General features: G+C 40.8%; 1 protein-coding gene across 6 annotated transcripts in view; it reads left to right on the top strand.

Moving 5' to 3' along the window:
• PEAK1 (pseudopodium enriched atypical kinase 1) overlaps positions 1-12,899 on the top strand; it is a gene marked incomplete at its 5' end in the record, with an annotated part of 77,128 nt that overhangs the window by 29,397 nt on the left and 34,832 nt on the right. The gene's annotated exons all lie outside the window — the stretch shown is intronic.

Genomic DNA, 12,899 nt, shown 5'->3' with positions numbered 1-12,899 from the left:
CAACTTCTGGCTACAGCAGCCGGAGGGGACATGCTGCGTGTAGCAGGACAGGTAGGGGCTGAGAGAAAGGAAAAGATTGGGACAGCAGGAGGGTCCTGGCCCAGGGGCTGCCTTCCCTGGACACCGCTGGGGCTTCAGTTTTGCTCCATTCGCCCAAGAGTTCACTCCCTCGGTCCCATGCCTCTGTTGCTCCGCCTTCATAGAAGTGCATTTGAAGTAGTACTCAGAATGGTATTTGAAGCAACCCTGAGAAGTAGTACTTGATGTGAATTTCTGTGAAGTAAAGTTGTTAGTGTTTGAAGTAGCCCTGAGATTATAAAGTGTTGGGAAATACTCTGGCTAACCGGCATTTACTTATCCCGCCATTAAAAACAACATGAAATGAATTCATCCATAAGCATGAAGTGGTATTTTTCCTAAGCATGCTAACATAAAACTATATGTAGGAATAGCTGAATATTTCTTACTTGATACTCAATGGGTCGTAGTAATTAGAAGCTAGCATGTTTGAGAATCTTTGAATTTTTGCCTGCACAAGTTATTATAGATGCACTCATACGGGCCATTTGTTGTGAAATTCTAATAGTAAATCAGCATTTTAAATTAAAGTACCTTTTCCATTTTCTTCTCCCTCTCCCAGCCAAAACTATCAAGTACATATGTGTGACTGGCATGTGAATAAGATTTTCTAATCATTCAGAGCTGCCATAACTAAGTGGAGCAAGTTAGAATCATCTAAAAGTAAATCATTCTGTGATTATTCATAACAAAAATAATCTTTTCCATCAAAGCCAAAAATAAACAAGTGAATTGTAATACAAATACTATATATTACTCTGCTGGAACAGCCTCTTCTCTGATAATGTTGTTATGACTACAAATCAGGACTAATATTACGGACGTTATTGCTTTACTGAACAGGGAATAAACTCAGTCCAGTTTCTCTCTTCCCATCTTCGGTTTAGCAATTTTCAGTAAAATACCAATTGTTTTTTCTAAGAGTTTTAACTAAGTTATAACTAAGAGTGAGACACATTCCCTCTCTGTGGTTTTTGAGTCTTGCAAAGTTGGCCAACTAGCAAAACATCTAGAGCTGAATTTATTATGAAGAGGAGTAATTGTTTCTAATTTCCTCTAATGTACATATATACCATTCTGCTTCTGAGAAGAAGTTCATAGAGCACCATAGGGCAAGGTAAGCTGGTCATCATATCACCAAGCACTCCTAGTAAGCAAGTTGCTCCAACTATTCTTGAGACCAGACTGTAGCCTTTAATGCCTTGATATCCTGCCTCGCCCTCCTTGGAAAGGTAGAAGACCTTGTGGGGCAGGCATTTGGCTCGGATTCCCAGCACTCCTTCTCTCCAAGAGCTCATCCTGGGAGCACTCTGCCTATACTACTGCACCAGCTCTGTGGTGTGAGAGGCTTTTGGAAGTAAGTATGCTAGCCTTTTGCTAGACCTGGATTGAGGTGTCTCAGTCCAGATGTTACTGCCATCTTAGTCTTGGGCATTTTTCTTTCAGTTGTGGTTCTTGGGCCTGTTCCACCTTCCTTGGCACCACTGATCCCTTAGCCTCTGGGCCTGGGTCCAGGTCACTGCTGGCCTTTGGGGTCATGACAATACCTTTATTTCTTTCCTGTTTATAAACAATGGGAGGCAGCCTTCCCAGACTTGATACCCTGCAGATGTTTTGTAAAAGTCCTATCACCCTCAGCCAGCTAAGCCAGTGATGCTGGGAGTTGTAGAACAGCTTGGGGAAGGCTGCTTTGGAGAAGCAGCTTTCTTAAACGTCTCTTATAAAAGAGCCCCACTGTACATTTAACAAAAAGCGGGTTTGAATTTGGGTTCCCCTACGTCCAAACCTAATGCTACATCCATTATACCACCAGTATCAGGTGATAGTCTCATCAGGGATACTTTTTGCAAGTAGGTGAGGAATAATTGTGCAAGCTTTTTTGTTTAGAAGAGGCTTTGTATATATATCACATTCTGCTAATGTTCAGTATCAATGATTTTATCATCTAGAATCAATTGGGTGTTCACTACTATTATCATTGCTCCCTTTTTGGGAACACTAGTATTCTGACAAACAGTGAACAAGCAGTGACTAGCTTTCAAACTTGTCATCTTCCCAGTCAGTCATGCAGTTACTTAGCTGGCACTTGAAGGAGCTGAATATGTGTGCCCTGGAGTATGTTTAAAAATGTTCCAAGGGATTTCCGTGGAAGCTATGTAAGGAAATTGTATATCTGGGCACGGGAATATGCCATGCTGTATTGAAGTGCCTTTTTACTCTTCACTCTTTGAAGTGCCTGGTCTCATTTCTATGTAGACACGTGTAACTGGGTGTCTTTACTGCCTAGCAACTCATTTTAGTCCTTGTGTATACCTAATCCACATAGAGGTTATCCATGGCTACCAGCCATGATGGCTTTGCTCCGCCTCCATGGTCAGTCTCCTCCTAAAGACCAGTCGCTGGAAACCACAGGAGGGGGGAAAGGCCTTTGCACTCAGGTCCTGTTTGAGGGTTTCCCACAGGCAATCTGGTTGGCCACTGTGAGAATAGAAGGCTGGACTAGAAGGGTCAATGGCCCGATCCAGCAGGGGGTTCATACATTCTAAAGTACAGTTTATTCAGACAATAATTGTGAATTGAATTTCTTTCTTTTCCTTTTTTTAAGAATAATTGCAAATGGAGCTACAAGCTTCTGAACTGAAGAAGGAACCTAGCACTTATGTGGCTTTGCCAGTTTATGAGGAGTGGGCAATAAAAACAGAGAAAACCATCAGCATTACACTGGCACCTCTGGTTACAAATGCATCTGGTTACAAACGCTTCAGGTTACAAGCTCCGCTAACCCGGAAGTAGCTGCTCCTGGTTGCAAACTTTGCCCCAGGATGCAAACGGAAATCGCACGCTGGAGGCCCCGTTAGCAAAAGCGCACCTCAGGATAAGAACGGTTTCAGCTTAAGAACGGACCTCCAGAACAAATTAAGTTCGTAACCAGAGGTACCACTGTATAGTAAAAAAAGAAAATTACCATATTTTCCGCTCCATAAGATACACTTTTTTCCCTCCTAAAAAGTAAGGGGAGATGTCTGTGCATCTTATGAAGCAAATGCACGGAGGAGGGATGGACAGGAGCCATGGCTCCCCTTCCTTCCCTCCTCCATGGCTCACTTTAAAGCAGCAAAGCGGGACAAGAGCCGCTTACATGGGTGTAAAGCAAGCACAGCGGGAGCCATGTAATCCCTCCTCCCCCGTGCTTGGCCACCCCATTTTGATGGGCGCATGCGCACCACCCCCTTGGGACGATGCTCGTGTGGGCGACGTCCCACATCCCCACAAGCGATGTGCCACCACACAAGACCTTCCCTCCGCCACTAGTCTTGCTGGGACAGTAGTGCCTTCCTTTGCAGAAATGGGAAATTTGAAGTGTGGCTGTGGTTTGGTCCTTGTGTTGTGTATGAAGGTGTCAATTAGGTAGGTTTGACTTTAAATGGAATTGAATCGGATTTCTCCCTCATCCCTCCCAAATATGAAAGCCCCCAGAGCTCTCGGCAAGGAACAAAAAGGAAGAAAGTCCCACTTCTTTTGGCTTTATTAAAATAATTGTGTAGGGCCAACCATACAGTCCTTTGATCCAACCATACAGTCCCTGGGGCTAAGATCCAAGATGTAACTGAACGACTGCAAGGAATCATAAAACCCACTGACGAATACCCCTTACTCTTGGTTCATGTGGGAACCAATGACACTGCAAGCAATAGCCTCCAGAAGATCAAAAGAGACTACGAGGCTCTCGGCAGGAAATTGAAGCAACTAAATGCACAAATTGTCATCTCGTCTGTCCTCCCAGTTGAACGACGTGGCCCAGGGAGAGAGGGGAAAATAGTGGAAGTGAACAGCTGGCTTCACAAATGGTGTAAACAGGAACGGTTTGGATTCTTAGATCACGGACTGCAGTTTCTTGAAGATGGACTTCTGGCAAGTGATGGGCTACACCTCACAACGGTTGGGAGAAATGTTTTTGCCAAAAATCTCAGAAACCTCATCAGGAGGGCTTTAAACTGACTAATGTGGGGGAGGGAGACAGTGCTCCTGAAGGTAGGAGTCTATCAATTAATGAAGATGATCATCCAAATGTCATAGACCAAATGGAGCAAACAGCACGCGGACCTAGTGGTGGGAGGAAAAAATCCTTAAATAAGAGACACGGGGGAATGATTAATGGACTTCAATGTCTGTACACTAATGCGCAAAGCATGGGAAATAAACAAGATGAGCTTGAGCTCTTGGTACAGCAAACTAAATATGACATAATAGGCATCACTGAAACCTGGTGGGATAAGTCCCACGATTGGAATGTAATAATGGGGGGATACAATCTATTTCAGAGAAACAGACCAGACAAAAAAGGAGGAGGAGTGGCGTTATATGTCAGGGATGTGTATACCTGTGAAGAGATCCAAGATTTAGAACTTCGAAGCCAAAGTGAGAGCATTTGGGTCAAAATTAAGGGAGAGAAGAATAACAGAGACCTCATTGTGGGAGTTTACTATAGATCCCCAAGCCAAACGGAGGACATAGATGATGCCTTCCTGGAACAGATGGCCAAGCATGCAAAAGGAAGGGAGATAGTAGTAATGGGGGACTTCAATTACCTGGATATTTGTTGGACGTCAAACTCAGCCAAGAGCATAAGGTCAAACAGATTCCTCACTGGCCTTGCAGACAACTTCATTGTCCAGAAAGTGGGAGAAGCAACAAGAGGAACAGCCATTTTAGATCTGGTCCTAACCAATGTTGATGACCTGGTTAGTGGGGTAGATGTGGAAGGATCATTAGGCGCGAGTGATCATGCTCTTCTGAAGTTTACTATACAGCGGAAAGAAGCAGCCAAGCATACTAGGGCTCAATTTCTTGACTTTAAGAAAGCCGACTTCATAAAACTTAGGGAAGTGCTGGGTGAGATCCCATGGACAGCAATACTAAAAGGAAAGGGAGTTCATGATGGCTGGGAGTTTGTTAAGAGGGAGATAGTAAAAGCACAACGTCAGGCAATACCAATGAGACGGAAACATGGAAGGTGCCTAAAGAAGCCAGGGTGGCTATCTAAAGAACTTTTAACTGAATTAAGATTAAAAAAGGATGTGTACAAAAAATGGAAAAGGGGGGAAACCACCAAAGAGGAATTCAAACAAATAGCCAGCACGTGTAGACACAAAGTCAGAAAAGCTAAAGCACAGAATGAACTCAGGCTTGCTAGAGAGGTTAAAAGCAACAAAAAAGGCTTTTATGGGTATGTTCATAGCAAAAGGAAGAACAAAGAAACAGTGGGGTCACTCAGAGGAGAAGATGGTGAAATGCAAACAGGGGACACAGAAAGGGCTGAACTCCTCAATGCCTTCTTTGCCTCAGTCTTCTCCAATAAAGAAAACAATGCCCGACCTGAAGAATTTGGAGCAAATGTTTCAGCAAAGGAAACACAGCCCAGAATAACTAAGGAGATAGTACAAGAATATTTGGCTAGTTTAGATGTATTCAAGTCTCCAGGGCCAGATGAACTGCATCCAAGAGTATTAAAAGAACTGGCAGATGTGATCTCAGAACCACTGGCAGTCATCTTTGAGAATTCCTGGAGAACAGGCGAAGTCCCGGCAGACTGGAGGAGGGCAAATGTTGTCCCTATTTTCAAAAAGGGGAAAAGAGAGGACCCAAATAATTACCGCCCAGTCAGTCTGACATCAATAGCAGGGAAGATCCTGGAGCAGATCATTAAGCAAACAGTCTGTGAGCACCTAGAAAGGAATGCTGTGATCACCAATAGTCAGCATGGATTTCTGAAAAATAAGTCATGTCAGACTAACCTGATCTCGTTTTTTGACAGAATTACAAGCCTGGTAGATGAAGGGAACGCAGTGGATGTAGCCTACCTTGATTTCAGCAAGGCATTTGACAAAGTGCCTCATGATATTCTTGTAAAGAAGCTGGTAAAATGTGGTCTTGACTATGCTACCACTCAGTGGATTTGTAACTGGCTGACTGACCGAACCCAAAGGGTGCTCATCAATGGTTCCTCTTCATCCTGGAGAAGAGTGACTAGTGGGGTGCCACAGGGTTCTGTCTTGGGCCCGGTCTTATTCAACATCTTTATCAACGACTTGGATGATGGACTCAAGGGCATCCTGATCAAATTTGCAGATGACAACAAACTGGGAGGGGTGGCTAACACCCCAGAGGACAGGATCACACTTCAAAACGACCTTGACAGATTAGAGAACTGGGCAAAAAGAAACAAGATGAATTTTAACAGGGAGAAATGTAAAGTATTGCACTTGGGCAAAAAAAATGAGAGGCACAAATACAAGATGGGTGACACCTGGCTTGAGAGCAGTACATGTGAAAAGGATCTAGGAGTCTTGGTTGACCACAAACTTGACATGAGCCAACAGTGTGACGCGGCAGCTAAAAAAGCCAATGCAATTCTGGGCTGCATCAATAGGAGTATAGCATCTAGATCAAGGGAGGTAATAGTGCCACTGTATTCTGCTCTGGTCAGACCACACCTGGAGTACTGTGTCCAGTTCTGGGCACCACAATTCAAGAAGGACACTGACAAACTGGAACGTGTCCAGAGGAGGGCAACCAAAATGGTCAAAGGCCTGGAAACAATGCCTTATGAGGAACGGCTAAGGGAGCTGGGCATGTTTAGTCTGGAGAAGAGGAGGTTAAGGGGTGATATGATAGCCATGTTCAAATATATAAAAGGATGTCACATAGAGGAGGGAGAAAGGTTGTTTTCTGCTGCTCCAGAGAAGCGGACACGGAGCAATGGATCCAAACTACAAGAAAGAAGATTCCACCTAAACATTAGGAAGAACTTCCTGACAGTAAGAGCTGTTCGACAGTGGAATTTGCTGCCAAGGAGTGTGGTGGAGTCTCCTACTTTGGAGGTCTTTAAGCAGAGGCTTGACAACCATATGTCAGGAGTGCTCTGATGGTGTTTCCTGCTTGGCAGGGGGTTGGACTCGATGGCCCTTGTGGTCTCTTCCAACTCTATGATTCTATGATTCTATGATTCTATGATCTAAGGGACTCAACATGGGAAGTTCATATATTTCCATTGCCTGCCCCCCTTACTAGGGGATAAATTATTTTTATTATTTTTATTATTATTATTTATACCCAGCCCATCTGGTTGGGTTTCCCCAGCCACTCTGGGCAGCTTCCAACAGAACAATAAAATACAATAACCTATTAAACATTAAAAGCTTCCCTAAACAGGGCTGCCTTCAGATGTCTTCTAAAAGTTTCTTCATTTGTTAATGACAGTGATGGTTCTTAATGCCACTGTTGACTGCTGTTCACTTTACATGGTTGAAATATTATTATGATACACCAGTAGGTTATTAAATAGTTTAGTACAACATTTGATTCAGAATATTTTTTTCTTGTTTTCCTCCTCTAAAAACTAGGTGCGTCTTATGGTCAGGTGCGTCTTATGGAGCAAAAAATATGGTGTTATGAATATTGAAAACTTTAATTTTCAGTCTTTCAGTATCAAGCAGACATGAAATATTCAGAGAAAAAGTGTGGCAGGGGAGAGACAATGAATGTTACATGAAATTTAATCATTCTTCTTTTCTGAACTATTTAACTTTTTCGTATTTGTCATAATATTTATCATGGACTTCTAAAAATTGAAGGTTTGTGTAGACTGAAACAAGCTTCTCTGCTCTTTCACATTTCATAATACATATTCTTTTCCTGGAAAAAGACAAAGGTTTTGAAGGGGGAAAGAACAAACTTCCCTCTGAATATTTTCAATTTCCCCCACTGGGCCTTTACACCTCTATGATAAGCAACAATCCTCCTTTCATCTCTCTCTGCTTCCATTCTGTAATGGATTTCCCCCGTCTGTAAGAAGAGGTCCTCTTGAAACATGAAGCTGCCTTGTGCTGTAAGATCATTGGCCCATCTCCCCCAGTCTTGTCTATCCCAACTGGCTGTGCTTATTCATGGTCTCAGGCAGAGCTATTTTCTTGGCACCTGGAGATGCCAGGGATTGAATCCTGAACATTATATATGCAAAGCATTTCTCTACCACTGGACTGTGTCCCTCATCTCCATTGCATTACCTGAATTAGCTAGCTTTCCATTGTTGTCTTTTAAAGAGAGATTTATTTCTACCATTTTCATTTTCCTATTCCTACCACTTTACTTGATGTTACGTAAAAGTAAAGGGATCCCTGACTGTTAGGTCCAGTCGCGGACGGCTCTGGGGTTGTGGCGCTCATCTCGCTTTATTGACCGAGGGAGCCGGCATACAGCTTCCGGGTCATGTGGCCAGCATGACTAAGCCGCTTCCGGCGAACCAGAGCAGCGCACAGAAACACCGTTTACCTTCCCACTGGAGCGGTACCTATTTATCTATTTGCACTTTGACGTGCTTTCGAACTGCTAGGTTGGCAGGAGCTGGGATCGAGCAATGGGAGCTCACCCCGTCGTGGGGATTCGAACCGCCAGCCTTCTGATCAGCAAGCCCTAGGCTCTATGGTATAGACCACAGCGCCACTCGTGTCCCATTCACTTAATGTTAGCCTTTATTAATAATCTAAAAAGAAGTAATTCACTGGTTCTTCTTGCTCTCTGCAATAGTTATAACTATTTATAGCTCAGTTTTATAACAGAAGCAATGGAAGAAATTGTAATAGTTTATGTACTGTATGTTAGTTTAGTTAACAATATATAACAACTTAGTATGACACTTACTGATGTGTGTAAATAGCATTTAAATACAAAGGGTGATACCTAACATTAGTCATACTCAGAGTAGACCAGTTAAGTTGGATATCACCCAAAGTACTGCCTGCTCTAGCCATAGGAATGTAGAAATTATTCAATGAATTTTATAAAGAGAAGGCTCCTATGAGATGCATTTAGACATTTTCCCCACTTGGAACACTGCATAGGAATAAATGTAGTAGCTTATTTCAGAGGCATCAACATGAGTTATATTCCCTTCACCCTCGCATATTCTATATTTATATTCATGTCAGTGATTTTCTGGAGTGATTTGTGGCCCATGCAATCATTTATTCTTTATTAAAACACCTGAGCATATCAAGGCACATTGTTCTCAGTCAATCTGGAGAGCTCCTGAATGTGGTCATTTTTGGAAACACAAGTACCCTTTGGTTTCAACAACATCTGCAAGCATGGAAAACAATTTTCACAAAGCTTCTGTAGGTAACACCCAAAGTGTTTGTTGATAGAAGGCAAGTGGATCATAGAATGAAATGCATGTAGTATAAATTAGGTATTGAGAAGATTTGTCAAGGACGTTTACATTTATGCACCCTTTTGTGATTTATACATTCTTACAATATTTGCTTTTTCTATGGGCAAATCTTAATTGATTATTTTGTAGTGGCCTGAATGCAGTATGGTGAAACATAGTTTGGTTTCTCTTTTTCTTAGAAGTGCTGATGAAAGGCAAAACTCTCACAATTGCCTCCTATTGCTGTGAAATAATTATTAGCTTAGCTCTATGAAGAGCTGTCAGGGTTGAGCTGTGGTGCCTGCAGCACATTCTGGAGCATGCTGATAGTGGGCAAACTCCTCCCAAACAGGTGAAACGATAAGTGTTCCACATTCCCAGTAGAAGAAAAACAACATAAACCATGCTTTGACACGAAGCATCTAATGATATAAAGGCAGTTGATAGGCTGGCGCCATTGCACACTCAGATGACTGTAGCACACACTTGTCTATATTGCTCACTAAATGAATCAGGCATTCATTTAAAGGGAGGCTTTTGCAGCAGAGAGCATTGAAAACACATGCCTAATAGGTACATTCATTTTAATAGGCTCATTCATTGAGCTGGCCTGATTAATTAGTGCATGTCACCATCTGGTACTTATGGAGACTATTCATTTTTAGAATGCTGAAATTGCAGGGAATAGTGCACACCAATTAAGTTCCTTTTAACTGGATTATGTTGGTATAAAGTATTAGTGTAGGAGGTCTTCATTGTGATTCAGGCAGCACACATCTGAAGAGGACCTGCCAGAGCAAAGAAATAGTGCCTGAAATACATAAAAGAAAAAAGAGGCTGCATGTATCTCTTTCATTAGACAAATTGTTAATACCAAGAGAAGTGAACATAAGAAATTGCTTGTAAGCAAAATAAAAAAATTCCTTCCAGTAACACCTTAAAGACCAGCTAAGGTGCTACTGGAAGGAATTTTTTTATTTTGACTATGGCAGACCAACACGGCTACCTATCTGTGCTTGTAAGCAAGTGGAGATTTCAGGCTTCCCCTCTCTCTCTCTCTCTCTCTCTCTCTCTCTCTCTCTCTCTCCCCCCCCCCTCTCTCCGTGTGTGTGTGTGTGTGTGTGTCCTGGATATAATGTAGCTATTTCCCCCCTAGCTTTTGCCTTGATGTCTTTAGTATCACAGGAAGAAGTTAAAATATCAGTATTCACTTTTTCCTCAATCTTACTTTTTTTTTTGGTATTCAAAACCATAGGTCACTCTTGTCTCGGAAGACTACATTTTCCTACATTAGAGTTAATAAAATCTACACAAAAAACTTTCACAAATTAATGCACTGAAAGGTCCAATAACCCAACGAAAGAATTTTAAATTTTTGTTCTCTACACACCTATCCTTATACTTTGTGCAGTGCATTATTACAATTTGACCACATTCATGTTGATATTGTTTGCAAATAGGTTATTTCTTATTTTGCTGTGTACTTGCTTGCTTGCTTGTAACTGGTTTTACCCTTTTGAGCAACAGGGAAGTTTGTCATCAAAGGGGACTGTCAAGGGATTTCTTTTGCTGTCTCTGCCAGCCTTCAGGTTATTTAATTCATTAGTGTCTTCCGTTGTCTATAATACCAATAGGCTTTTTTAATGCTATAAAACTAAAGCACTTTGAAATATTCTATCAGCACCATGAAATTAGGGCACCTAATGAATAACAAAGGGTGTTCATGAAAAGTATTCATCCCACAAACTGACTCTGATTTTAAGTCCTCTCTCCTGTCTGTCTCAATTCATTTAGTACTGTTTGGCACCTAGACATGAGAAAGCAGTTTGATCCGATTTATTATATTTCTAAGCCGCTTTTCATTCAAATGAATCCCAAAGCAATTTACAAATAATAAATAACAGTAACATGACAGAACATAATAGAACATCACCAATACAACATAAATCATATAGAGTAATTAACAAATTATCAGTGAAACAATTACAATGTATAAAAACACTGTTAACAAAGCAACAACTATAAAATAAGTTAAACATCACAATTAAAGCAAAAGTCTTATGATTAACAAATCAATGCAGCATCTATAATCTATAAAACAATTGTAACATTAACAAAACAGCAGCCCAAAAATAAACTAATTAATATTTATTATGATTTATTCAATTTATATACCACCCTTTATCAAAAGATCCCAGGGCAGTGTACAACATTAAAAACACATTACAGAACATCAATGATAAAAACATAGTAAAAACATGGTAAAAGGCATACTGACAGAAAGCCTAATAATAAAATAATCCTATACTCTCTCCACACCCCATTGCTCATAATACACATATTTTGTCTATTTTAACGTGGTGATCATAAAAGACTTAAGTTTTTGCACCTGTCTTAAAATTTGTAGTCCAATGGAAGGCATCATTTTGCCACAGTCTGATTAGTAGAAAACAGTGGTTCTAAGATGTTGAAGCAAAGGCTGCTTTATCAAGGCAAAGAACACATACATATAAGCCAACCAGTCCTTTAAAAACCTTGTGAACTCAAATTCTTTGGTGGTTATGCTAGTGTATTTTCTAAGACCTTTTAGTCTCCTGACACCGCTTTAAACAGATAAAAGCTTTTCAATGGCTACTTGAAAGCAGGTGATAGCCAAAGTAATATTTCTCTCAACTATCTTCCTAATTATCTTCAATATTTTGGGAAGCAATTTCTTAAATTTAAACTTTTGAAGCAAGAATATATAGAACATACTTGTCTACCTTATATTCATATTGTTTTATACAGTAATTGTGTGCAATATTATCTTGTATGCAACAGATAAAAGTAGTATGCATGTTCTACTGTCTTATAAGATTGTTTATGAAATAGTGAACCAAGGCTTGCATGTGATATTATTATTATTATTATTATTATTATTATTACCACCACTACTACTATTATTTAATATTATTATTATTATTATTACCACTACTACTACTACTATTACTATTATTTAATATTATTATTATTATTACTACTACTCTGCCCATCTGGCTGGGTTGCCCCAGCCACTCTGGGTGGCTTCCAGCACATTACACATTAAAGGGCTTCCTGATACAGGGCTGCCTTCAGATATCTTCTAAAAGTTGTGTAGTTCTTTATCTCCCTGACATCTGATGGGAGGGCGTTCCACAGGGAGGGTGCCACTGCCAGGAAGGCCCTCTGCCTGGTTCTCTGTAGCTTCACTTCTTGCAGTGAGGGAACCACCACATTCATCTTGTGTTATACTGCAGCTCCATCTGGTGTTTGGTAGGAGTGGTTACCTATTGAGTATAAAAATTAACAGTATCACTTACTATAAGAGTGACAGATAAGTACCTGATTTCATTACCTGTACTTGCTGCATGCCACAGTGTGATAAAGGCCAACTGCCATTATATTCTGAACAGTATTGTATTTTGTGAAATCCAATTTAGTAATGTAGTTGTCAATTTACAGTAAATTTGTGTGCATTCCGTAACATCCACACACAAGGAGACAGCCACTAAATCAACATCAGAATAGTTTTTTCACTAAATAAATAAAGTTTCTCTGCTCAAGTGATATTCATTCAAATCAATCAAACAGATTT

The sequence above is a fragment of the Podarcis vaucheri genome, assembly GCF_965113315.1.
Source record: "Podarcis vaucheri genome assembly, chromosome: 9".
Classification (NCBI taxonomy): domain Eukaryota; kingdom Metazoa; phylum Chordata; class Lepidosauria; order Squamata; family Lacertidae; genus Podarcis; species Podarcis vaucheri.
This window is presented reverse-complemented; position numbering and strand designations above follow the sequence as displayed.